This window comes from Tachypleus tridentatus, chromosome 1, assembly GCF_004210375.1.
Source record: "Tachypleus tridentatus isolate NWPU-2018 chromosome 1, ASM421037v1, whole genome shotgun sequence".
Taxonomy (NCBI): Eukaryota; Metazoa; Arthropoda; class Merostomata; order Xiphosura; family Limulidae; genus Tachypleus; species Tachypleus tridentatus.
This window is the reverse complement of record NC_134825.1, coordinates 17,737,192-17,750,115: the sequence shown is the minus strand read 5'-3', so window position 1 is coordinate 17,750,115 and position 12,924 is coordinate 17,737,192. Positions and strand designations below refer to the sequence as shown.

General features: G+C 34.3%; 1 protein-coding gene across 2 annotated transcripts in view; it reads right to left on the bottom strand.

Moving 5' to 3' along the window:
* Positions 1–9,938, bottom strand: part of LOC143244054 (uncharacterized) — a 43,686-nt gene extending 33,748 nt beyond the window's left edge. For both annotated transcript variants that reach the window (XR_013024884.1, XM_076488064.1), the window contains exons 1-2: positions 9,601–9,938; positions 9,141–9,246 (exon numbers count right to left, since the gene is read on the bottom strand). The gene's annotated coding sequence lies outside the window, so the exon portion shown is untranslated. The remainder of the gene's footprint in view (positions 1–9,140; positions 9,247–9,600) is intronic.
* Positions 9,939–12,924: the final 2,986 nt, after the last annotated feature.

Sequence of the window (12,924 nt, the reverse complement as noted above, 5' to 3'; positions counted from 1 at the left end):
TAATGACATCCTCAAGTTCCGACTTTCTTCTGAAAGCGCCGCTGTCAAACACCGACTGTTGTCATGGCAACAATATCACGCGCAAAGCTTTGTTCCTACAGGCGACAAAACCAGAATACCTAGTACACTAATCAGTAAGTTTCTACTGCCAAAGGGGACTACTGCATCGATTTACAAACATATTTCACCCAAATCCCCTATGATTACGTGAGGTAGGAAGGCTACATTAACACCACACGTATTCTTTGATGCCTCAGCTCATAAGAGATATTGTTTAAAAGGAATTTCAACCAGACTAATTTTTCAGTGTTCTAACTGAAAAGGTGGAATTAATCCCTGATTTCTGGCACCTTATTGTTTTTTCTAAAATATCCATCTTTATTAACTGTGGTTGATCAGTAAAACTAATCTTTTCAAACGCGTGAATATGTTTTCTATATGCAAACTGAAAGTAACACATTATCACAATTCTGTAGTAATAAGTTGGAGAACACGCAAAATCTACTGATTAGTTTCCTAATCTCAGATAAAGTTGTAAAAACAAAACCCATACACTCGAGTTTTTCACAAGCTGTTCAGTTTCGCTTCTTTTAGGAAATTCATCCATCATCAGGAAAGTTGGAAAACGTCACTCACAGGTTAGTGGAAACTCAGAACTTATTTCTTATGCTAGTTGAGTAAGTAACTATGCAATAACTGCAAAGTTCCCGTGTTTCTCCGGTGGGATAGAGGGAAATGTACGGAATTACAATGTTAAACCTGGGGCTCGATCCCCGTGGTAGGCACATGAGATAGCCTAATGTGGTTTAGCTCTAAAAGAGCAAAATAAAATCTTGTACATTTAAAATGGAGGAAAAACACTTTCTGTGACAGGTACACGTTCCTCTAACGATAAATCGAACGTGTATCTCATGGAGGGTAAAGAAAACTATGATACGGTAAGACGACATATTTTTCAAATTTTGATTAAATTTGTCTTTTAAAATTGGTTTTCTTTAAATTTGTTGTGCATTTTTAAACACCTACACACACAATAAGCATAATTCGTGATTCTAAACATATCATTATATCTGTTTTTATAACATTCGTATAAGTGCTAAAAGTCGTCAATTGTCATATTTCTTTCAAATAGTCCGAAAATAAAATTACTAGTATAATATAAGTATATAGCCACGAACATTAATAATAACGCTCTTAAAATCAAAATCAGATACGTTATCCTTTTAGCTAATGATCGGTCTTTATATCTACAATATTTCTGTTTTGTGTTCGTTTTTCTTCCTGCCTAACTACTGCTTGAAATATCTCATCATACACAGTACATATCAGGCATCAGAAATGAGCAAACTGAAAACTGCTGTTCTCGAAGTAAAAAATAATTAATGTAAAGAAAATTGCGCCGAAAATATCTAACCAGACAATAGCAGGTTTACTTTGAATGATTCATCCTCTTCCAGTTCTGACGTGAGTCTTCTAAAAGTCCTTGATCACAAATTTCCATTATAAATATCTCGTATATTCAAGTTAAATGACGTTCATTAACATATTAACGTGTTAAAGTGCTACACATTTATGGTTATAAATCATAAAAAGTGACAAAACTGGCAGTTATTGATCAGTTACTTAGAATCTCATTTCTCAAAACAGTTTATTGTTCTGTGTGTCGGGCTGAATACTGTGATTTTTTTTGTAATAAGGTTTCTTTTATAAAATTTCTCTTTAATCTCAAGTGGCTCAGCGGTATCAAGGCTATTTGGTTTCGTTACCTGTAGTAGGTACATCACAGATAGAAATTTGTGTTGCTTTGTGCTTCAAAAATTTTCTCTTTTGGAGATCAATTTATGTTTAATAAATAGTTGTTTTTTCAGTAAGTCATAAGTCGGTCATAAACAGGAATTTGAAGAACTGGAATATTTTACTTTTAGCTGCTGTTCTCGCTAAATCTGACTAAGCTTATTTCCTTATAGGGAAAAGTTGCCGCAGCTTTCAAACAGATATAATTTAATACATAAATACTATGTAAGAAATAATAATATCCACAAAAGCTGTAAAATAATCCCAAATCTTTGATTTGTTCTTAACTGTTGTAAGCTTCTTATTAGAACCCTTTGTTCACCCAAACAAGAGCTCTGGGTAGCCGATTTTAAATACCGCAAACTGTTGCATAAAACAGTTGATTTATTCTAAATTTACGTGGATAAATTATAATATATCGGCTGTAGTAACCATCCTTTACATGAAAGTTATGTAACTTCACGACCAATGAAAGCGCATGAACAATTGCTGTCCTCACATATGATAGTAAAAAACGCCCATGAAAGTGCAAAGAACAAAATGTGAAACCGAAAATCTGTTTGTACCTCCACACGGATCCAAAAAAACCTTAATGGCAAAGTTGGTGAAGATCAGTCTACGTCCTTTACTAGTTACATGGACATAAAACAGAGAGTACTACTATATATATATATATAATATATGAGAAAGTTCACGTGTATCTCCTTACGTAATAAAAGCAAATAATGTTTGTTTTGGTTTGATTCTATGTCACGCGAGTTTCAAGTAATTGTGATGATGTTTCTAGATTTAGCTATTTAGTCTGAAAGTTTTTTTTGGAATTCACTTTTACTATTTCGCAAGTAGAAAGAATATTTTAATTACCTTTGCGCCAGTGCATCATATCCGCGTGTGACGTATTGATGACGTCATGTATGCACCTTGAGAATGGAGAAAAATAAAGTTCTTAGTGACGGGAAACGGGGACGAAACGGGAAAATCGTAATCATTATTGCAACTCTACATGCACACAGGATAAATACTGCGCGAAGTGGGGGGTCTCATGTCGCATAATAAAAAAGATTTTCCGGTATCATTCAAGCAAGAGTTCCATTATAGTATGATTCTATCTTTTAACCATTGGTTCTGTTATTCTTAAAGCTCTGTTTCATTGGTACGAGACTAAATGCTGTGACGGTGGCAACAAAGGGATCTATCAGTAAACTATTAACATTTTAAGAAAATGACGTGAAAAACAAGCCATTAATCATCATGATATATTCCAGGGTTTGATAGTTTTTTTTGGAAAATTTCTGAAGATTTTATTTTTACTTTACTAATTACACCGAGTAATGGTTACTAATAACAAAATATTAATTATAATACGTCCATATGTGATCCAAAATGTGGAAATAAAGCTAGAGTTCTTATGTTTTTACTGAAACGATGAAATTTAACATCAAAGTGTGCATTTGGCAACAGAAAGATCCTCATTGGATCAGACTAGTCTAAACACTGTTCATTTAACTTGCTTTGCTTCACTGAACCATACTGGTTTAAACAGTGCTCACTGGACCACACTGGTCTAAACACTGTTTATTTAACTTGCTTCAATTCACTGGACCAGACCGACTTAAGCACTGTTTATTTAACCTTCTTCACTTCATTGGATCAGACTAGTCTTAAAAACTACTCATTGGACCAGACTGATCTAAACACTGTTTATTTAACTTGCTTCACTTCACTGGACCAGACTGGTATAAACACTGTTTATTTAACCTGCTTAACTTCACTGGATCAGACAAGTCTAAAAACTACTCACTGGACCAAACTGTTCTAAACAATGTTTATTTAACTTGATTCACTTCACTGGATCAAGCTAGTCTAAACACTGCTCACTGGACTAGAATGGTCTAAACACTGTTCACGTAACCGACTTCACTTAACAACTATTGTAAACATCCTCATTTCTAGGCAGATGAGACACTACCAATTCTTACTTTTCTCTATCCAAAGTTATCTGCATCTTGAGATACATGGTGTTCTTTGGTGCGTTCAGCAGAAGAATTCTATCTTATATAAAACACATTTCATCATTGCATCATGTCACCACCAAATGGGGTTTCAGATTGTTGATAATGTGACTTGCCAGCTTCTGGTAAGCTTTTGACTTCTCTACGGATTCAGAGGAATATAACGGATGCTAGTCAACCTGATGTAGTCACAGCTCTTCCTGATGGACTTCGTTCACTCTATATATCACACCTCTCTCTCTTTCCTTGATAATGTGCTATTTTGTTCATTGTTTTACAATGTCTAAACTAGTCACTGAATGGCTACTTGTCTACAGAGACCACTCCATTTAGAATTGGTATCCACCATTATACATCTTTGTTACCCTATAGGGTACCTGGCACAAATTGAGTTCCTACAGTAGCTGATGGCTCCAATAGGTGTATTTCAATTTCTCTTTTCCCAAAGAAAAGATAAAAGGACACAAATAAACGCTCTAGACTGTAAATAGGGTTTCTCCTCGTCTATGTCACACATTACTATATCACTTTTCCACCTCAACCAATGCTTCCTTTGCCTTACTGTAAGTTTATCAAGGTCTCATAAAATACCCTTTCGTGACCATGAAATACAAACATGGGCATTAACACTAAACAACCAACGCTACAAGCTATTAGTTGCTACTTGCAATCAGTTGAACCTAAAACAACAACGGCTAACAAATGTAAACATAAGGCTTAACTTCTTGTTTCACTTATTACATTATAACAGACAATCAGAAGCACTTCTATACAAATTTTATTACTTAAAACTTTCAGAATCAAATATCCAGCTATTACCTATTCTTCTAAGTAGAATTATCATTGACATCTTTGATTATAATACAGTATTGGATAATATAACAGCTAAAGAGTTAGACTACATTTTATCATATAAATAGTACTATAACTCACTTGCTTACAACTCTTCTGTTATAGATTATATGCTCGCTGGTAGCCTTGATATTTTGACTAAAGAAGATTTACGACTACTGATGTGAAGAAATCCAAACTTTCGGCAATGTCCAAACATTAATTAGAAGCGCAGAGAAAAGTAATTACCATATTACTCAGTAAAGTTTTCCATAAATAAAGTATTAAAAAGACGAACTACAAAAATGATAAATGTAGTTAAAGATATAATCTATAAACACACTTAATGAAATGCAATATTTATTCGTAGCAATGATGAAAGTTTGTTGTTTTTTTTTGTTTTTAGAATTTCGCGCAAAGCTACTCGAGGGCTATCTGTGCTAGCCGTCCCTAATTTAGCAGTGTAAGACTAGAGGGAAGGCAGCTAGTCATCACCACCTACCGCCAACTCTTGGGCTACTCTTTTACCAACGAATAGTGGGATTGATCGTAACATTATAACGACCCCAAAGCTGAAAGGGCAAGAATGTTTGGTGTGACGAGGATTCGAACCCGCGATCTTCAAAAATGAAAGAGCCATGGGTAAGAAAAATGTTATTAATAATTTGTTTTATTTAGATAGAAGATAGGTCATCATTCACGCTGGTAAAGCACCTAAAAAGTCTTATATAATAGTTTTTTTCAAATAACTAAAGTAATTTGTGAATACATTAAAACCTTTGAGTAACAAAACATTAAAAACATATATGGAAAGTATCACAAATAAACACATTATAGCGTGCAGGATTAAAGAAAGCTAGTTTCTAAAGAAATATACATATACAACTGTGGTTCATGCAGGAACTAATGTTTATGAGTTACCTAAATAAGATACGTTATTTTGTTTATTTATAACTGCTTTCATTAATAATATTGGTTATGGCAGTTAATATGTCGAATGTCATTACTTTTTTATTTTCATGTCATCCAGTATTACACTTTTTTATTGTGAAGATTGTTTTACTTTGTTAGCTTAGAGGCCTGGCATGGCCGAGCGCGAAAGGCGTCCGACTCCTGATCCGAGGGTCGCGGGTTCGCGCCCGCGTCGCGCTAAACATGCTCGCCCTCCCAGCCGTGGGGGCGTTATAATGTGACGGTCAATCCCACTATTCGTTGGTAAAAGAGTAGCCCAAGAGTTGGCGGTGGGTGGTGATGACTAGCTGCCTTCCCTCTAGTCTTACACTGCTAAATTAGGGACGGCTAGCACAGATAGCCCTCGAGTAGCTTTGTGCGAAATTCCAAAAACAAACAAAAAAACAAACTTGTTAGCTTAGAAGTTGCATTAAAGATTATGCTGTCATAAACTTGCCGAGGCTTTTGAAATATTGTTGGGATTACGGCCTAAAATATCGTTAAGAGCGAGGGTACTTAACTGATGGTCAGGTGGTTAGGGCACTCGACTCGTAATCTACAGGTTGCAGGCTTTAAGCCCCGTCCCTCCAAATATGATTGCCCTTTCAGTCGTGGAGTGTTATAATGTGACGGTTGATTAAAGAGTAGCCCAAGAGTGGATAGTGATGACTAGCTGTCTTCCCTCTAGTCCAGTGGTTCCCAACCTCTTTTATGCCCCGCACCCCTAAAAAAAATTTAATGTGTTCTCGCACCCCTTACAGTAATTATTTATTTGAGAATAAAGGTGAAGGTGGCCAAAACAAATGTTATCTCGCAACCCCAAGGGGTGGGAGCATCCCTGGTTGGGAAGCACTGCTCTAGTCGTACACTCCCAAATTAGGAACGGCTAGCGCAGATAACCCTCCTGTAGCTTTGTGCGATATTCAAAAAACAGACCTAACTGATGGAACAATGTGTGCTAATTTCACAAATATAAACGCAAGAAAACTATACGTAATAAGTCAAATAACCGTTAATTTCAATTTAAATACTTAGCTTACTCTGATCATATGTTACTACCATTTAGGCACTATGAATATCAAACTTATTCATCTTTAAGGTCTTGAAATTTAGAACTCTGAAAACAAAACCTAATCATTATAATTTTGTCCATAAGATTCCAAAACTCATTTGTTTTTGTCAACTTTGGTTGTCTGCAGAAGTTCACTGTTAAATGTATGAGGCGATCATGTTGTTATAGCTACTAACTTATCTGATCACGTAAGCTCTAATTAACAATTATTTGCATAATAAGTTCTTTTTAGGACTTTCTTAAAAATTACAAGAGATTACTTGCTGAAACGTGGTATTCTTTTTTCGTAATTAAGCACAAAGCTACATAATGGGCTATTTGTGCTCTGTATCGAAACCCTGTTTCTAGTTTTGTAAGTCTGTAGATATATAAGTATGTGTTCATAACTAATTAATAATTAGGACTACTTATCATGATTGAGTATTAATCTAACAATGAAATTCACTGCGAGTTACTTTGAACCAGTGCCCTGGGAATTAGGATACCTCGTAGTTACAACCAACTGACGAGTGTCTTTAGATTCCTATTGGCATGTTTGGAAAAGTCTGGAATCTCAGTTGTAGAGTAGGTGACGTTAATAGAGGTGGGTGTTTATCATAAACTAAGATTTATTGGACTGAATGAGGATTTTAATAGTTTTGTTTTTAAGACTAATTTGGTGATAGCCTTAAGCTTATACACATTTATATTTTATTACATGCTGAAACTACGACGAGTAAGAAGGTTGTGGTCCTAACTGAATTTTGTGCTAACGTTACTGATGAACATTTTAAGAAGGTTGTGGTCCTAAATGAATTTTGTGCTAACGTTACTGATGAACATTTTAAGAAGGTTGTGGTCCTAAATGAATTTTGTGCTAACGTTACTGATGAACATTTTAAGAAGGTTGTGGTCCTAAATGAATTTTGTGCTAACGTTAATGATGAACATTTTAAGAAGGTTGTGGTCCTAAATGAATTTTGTGCTAACGTTACTGATGAACATTTTAAGAAGGTTGTGGTCCTAAATGAATTTTGTGCTAACGTTACTGATGAACATTTTAAGAAGGTTGTGGTCCTAAATGAATTTTGTGCTAACGTTAATGATGAACATTTTAAGAAGGTTGTGGTCCTAAATGAATTTTGTGCTAACGTTACTGATGAACATTTTAAGAAGGTTGTGGTCCTAAATGAATTTTGTGCTAACGTTACTGATGAACATTTTAAGAAGGTTGTGGTCCTAAATGAATTTTGTGCTAACGTTACTGATGAACATTTTAAGAAGGTTGTGGTCCTAAATGAATTTTGTGCTAACGTTACTGATGAACATTTTAAAAAGGTTGTGGTCCTAAATAAATTTTGTGCTAACGTTACTGATGAACATTTTAATACTTATCCTTCATTTTCCATTTTCTGTTTCAAGAAAAAAAAGGAATGAAAGAAATATTAATGGTTTACTTTATTCTTTTTTTGTGTTATCAAAAGGTAAAAAAATTAATTAGGGTATAATAATAATTAGGTTTGCTTTGATTATTGGAAGGCACAAAGCTACACATTCGACAATTTTTGCTCTGTTCATCATGGGTATGGAAATCCGACTTTTAGAGCAGTAAGCCTGAAAAATTAACGCTGAGCTACTGGGCCACAAGTACTATGTTTCATCACTAGGTGGCTGACTATCCCTTATAGTGAAAGGACGCACAGGAACGGTACTCGGAAATGCATCATGAACTATTCAAACATGCAGAAATGTGATGTACACGAAACTCACAATTTTATTACAGTGAAAAACTCATGGATCCAAGGAGTCTCATGACTGACAATTTGAAGCATGTCATTAACCAAGAGAATGAACTTACTATCTTCTTGTAATTTTATTAACTTGATTTTTAGCCTATGTTTCAATTTATAATATATTTTGTCTGCTCGTAAGAGGAGAACTCAGACAGCTAATGCTTATAGGTACATTATTTAAATGTAATTTTGGCGATTTTATCTACGAGTCCTTGATTCTAATTTTGCCGACTATACTGACGTCAGTCTTCTTGCATTTCAACCTGTACTTAACCTGCCAAATAAATTCGCATTCCTCCTGTTATTGTGGAGCTTCTCTCTCCAAGAATAAATATCACATTATAACGAAAATATTTAATTGACACTTGAAAACATATCGTATTTAAAACAAGATAATTTATAACTAAACTGAATTAATATGAGTGCATTTAATGTAAAAAATGTATTAGTAAATGTTCACACAATAAGTGAACATGTGTATTACATTTTACACTTTGGTATAGCATCACTCAAATGTTCTACAGAATTGGGAAATACAGCAAGGATTTGTCTTTGAGGGAACGTAAGTAACAATCACCCTTGTTAGTTTCGGTTTTACAACACAACATAATATCTTGTATAATTTTATTAGTTTGTATTTTCATACTCAAGTTTACATCAGTAGTAATTACATCTACCACATTACTAATACCATAAAAACATGCATACCTGTATTGTCGCTGTTTAATAGGATGAATATTCGTAGGGATTCTCTAATCTCAAGCAAGCGTAGGAAGTACGACAGTTTCTATTTGGTTTTCAAATCAATTCGCTCCTGTAAACAGATTAAAATAAGACTGTTATGTATACCGAAGCATATGTCATCTTATACAGTAAGTAAACAGGCTGATTACTTGTATTTACATATTAGCTTAAACTCATAAATGGAACGTAATCTAATGTCCGGTTAATATAAATACACGAAAAAACGACAAGTTTCTTATAACATTTTTAACTGTATGTATTTGTGAGAATCAACTACAAAAATGTCTTTACACTTTGTATTAGAGGCAGTTTTTAAAATCAACTATTTTGAACGTGTGGTTCACGTTTTGATGTAACATCTGTTGTTAAGAGTGAATATGGTAAATTATCAGGAAAGCCTAGTAAGTCAGAAAACACCACAGACCTGTTCGATTGGTCTGTTATCAGTCGAGTTTCAATAAATTCTCCAATCAAGAAACACGAACAGTCTTGCTTTGGACCAATCTCGCTCGTTCTCTAGCTCGGCCAGTTGTTAAATTAAAAGTTCTCAAACCACCAGTTAAAGGTCATGAGGAGTTAGTCACGAACGGTGTCACGTGTTGTTCTGCTTTCCGCATTTATGGAAAGTCCCGTGCCGTTCGATTATTCAAGATGAAACTGACAAAATAGGACACCTGCTGTTTCACACAAAGGTAGTTAGTGGGGTAGACACACTGTCTGTTCCAATTTGAGTCGTCATCAACAGTTTACGAATAGCCCTAATACAGCTCTAGCAGAGTTAGTTACTTAAACGTACGAGCCATAAACTCTCAGCTCGCGTAGCCTTTATATCAATTTTATACTTTAAACTCTGAATTATGCAAGTTTAGTATGGAAACTCAAAATGTTATCAATCATACGGTTGTGTTGCACTGCCTCCACTGAACGACAACGAAACGCGAGACACGTTTATCAGTACTCTCTCGACGTTTCTTAACCACTCCTATTTATACACTACCATAGCCACCTTGCGGAGTATATTGCAACTGTTGATGAATGTTTCCACAGCAGTTTCAGTTAACCCTACAGTTCTTTCTAGATTTTATGATAATTTTCTTCTTTCAAGCAGATTAACAAATAACAAAATACAACACTCATGTGAAAAATGAAAATAGAATAAAGTAGAAAACTAGTGAAGCTTCTACTTAATTATTAAATATTTAGATATAAAACTCAAGAAGTGACAACGCTTTTCAGTTTGTTTGTTTTTTGAATTTCGCGCAAAGCTACACGAGGGCTGTCTGCGCTAGCTATCCCTAATTTAGCAGTGTAAGACTAGAGGGAAGGCAGCCAGTCATTGCCACCCACCGCCAACTCTTGAGCTACTCTTTTACAACGAATAGTGGGATTGACCGTGACATTATGACACCCTCACGGCTGAAAAAGCGAGCATGTTTGGTGTGACTAGGATTCGAACCCGCGACCCTCAGATTAGGAGTCGAGTGCCTTAACCACCTGGCCATGCAGGACCAACACAGTTTTCAACCACAACAGTCATTCCAAGTTACATCATTAAAAAAGAAGTTAAATATCTCTACTGTGAGTGGTCAATTGAAAACTGAAAATAGAGTTAGGGAAAGAGTAAAGTTGTTTGTTTTTTACAACAAAGCCACATTGAGCTATCTACTGTGTCCACTGCTGAGAATCGAACATCGGATTGTAGAGATGTAAGTCAGTAAACGTACCGTTGTTCCATAAGTGGAAACATTCATCAAACCAAGTGGACTTATCTTATCATTATTTGTTTTTTTTTCTTGTTCCATTTTGATCTTTCTCAAAATAATTTACTTTAAGTGTTGTTTATCTTAATATTAATTGCAGAAAAAAAACAACAACCTTGTTGTCTGATTAAAAATTACAATAATTAAATGACAATAATAGGGGTATATTTATTCAATAATGTTCACTGAATTACTTTGATTCGTGTTACTAGCCCTAATAAAGCTGCTTAAGGTAATTTCAGTCATTAATCTATACAATATCACATTCATTTAGAGCCTTATTAGTTTTATTATTAAACTGGTTAAGAAGTAAAAGTGAAACTGTTTAAATTATAGGAAGACTTTGAAGAAAATGTATTTATTTTTATGGTTTTTATTATTTACTACTAGTTATTAATAATACTTATAAAAGCGGATATTCTGTTTGAAATCAGTGAAATTGGTCGACACCATTGTTTTGGTTTTTGAGAAGCTGAAGAAAAATGAATGAGTAATTCACGTATAATAACAAACTGGTAACATTTGTGAAACAGCGAATCGTCTTATATGTATATATAGAGTACTCAAATGTTCTAGTTTTTAATTCGTTATATTTACTGAACTCGCTCTTACCAAATGCAGTCATCAATTTGCTTTGTTTACTATTACAATAAAATGTTTGTGAAAATAGTTCTTTGTTTGTAATTTTATTTCAATAAAATCACAAGAGCTCAACTAAATACTTCATATCTGGGAATCTAGACGAGATAAAAAAAAACTATCGATTAGATTTTTAGGCCCAGGTTGGTAGAGACAATAAAGTTCATGTTTTTTTTTTCCGAAGTAAAGCAAACACTAAAATATGTTAACCATTGTTATATGAATATCGGCTGTCACCTTGCTAAAAGAGGATTCGGCTAAGCCTTTTAGATCGTCGAGTTTGAAATACGTAACCTAAAATAATGTAGTTTTTACATGATCTGAAGCGTCTGTTGTGTGCTGAGTTTTGTGAACACCATTTAATGTAATACCCCCTGTGTCTACTGCAATATAAATGGTCTAAGATACTGTTCTGAGATTCTGTCAACGAACAATAGAGGCAGCTGGACATATGTCTCTTGATGAGTTTTCTAGAAGTTGAGGCTAGTAACGATGTGTACTTCTAAGGTTACCATCAGCTTGGTTCATCTGCAGTGATAGAAGGAAGAACTTGTATAACAGTTTAATACTATACGTCCATCCATGAAATACTTTTAGTTGTATGTTTTACTATAATACATAATAGAAGGAAGAACTTATATAACAATTTAATACTATACGTCCATCCATGACATACTTTTAGTTGTATGTTTTACAATAATATCATAGTGTGAAAGAAAAACGAAAAAAACGCTTTGCCACAGACTGAAATAAGTAAAAAATATCCTTTAGTCATGGATTGGAAGAACTTAGAAACATCCTTTAGTCATGGATTGGAAGAACTTAGAAACATCCTTTAGACATGGACTGGAAGAACTTAGAAACATCCTTTAGTCATGGATTAGACAAAGTAACAAACGACACTTTGTCCTAGTCTGAAACAAATACGAAACTAGTTGTGCATCACAAGAAGTACGATACCACATTTTGTGAATGTCTAAACTCTAATGATACACATAACGCCATCTAACTACTGTCTGTGAGAAAGGTAAAACGTCATTCTATTACATCATGAAAAAAGAACAAAGTGTTATTTATCGCTGACTGAAAAAAATTAAAACGTAATTAGACATTGATAGAAAGTCATAACACCATCTCATGACAGCCGAAAGAAAGGCAAAACATTTTGAATATAATTCAGGTTTGAAATATCAGAAACTGTTGCTATCTCAAAAAAAATTTTTACCAAGGTAGTAACAGAAACAAAAATCTACAGACAGCTTTCCATGAGTAAATCTCGTATATTGGAACATATTTAACGACTAATTTGTTTTCAAATAAGTTAAAAATGAAATAAATGCTACCTGACA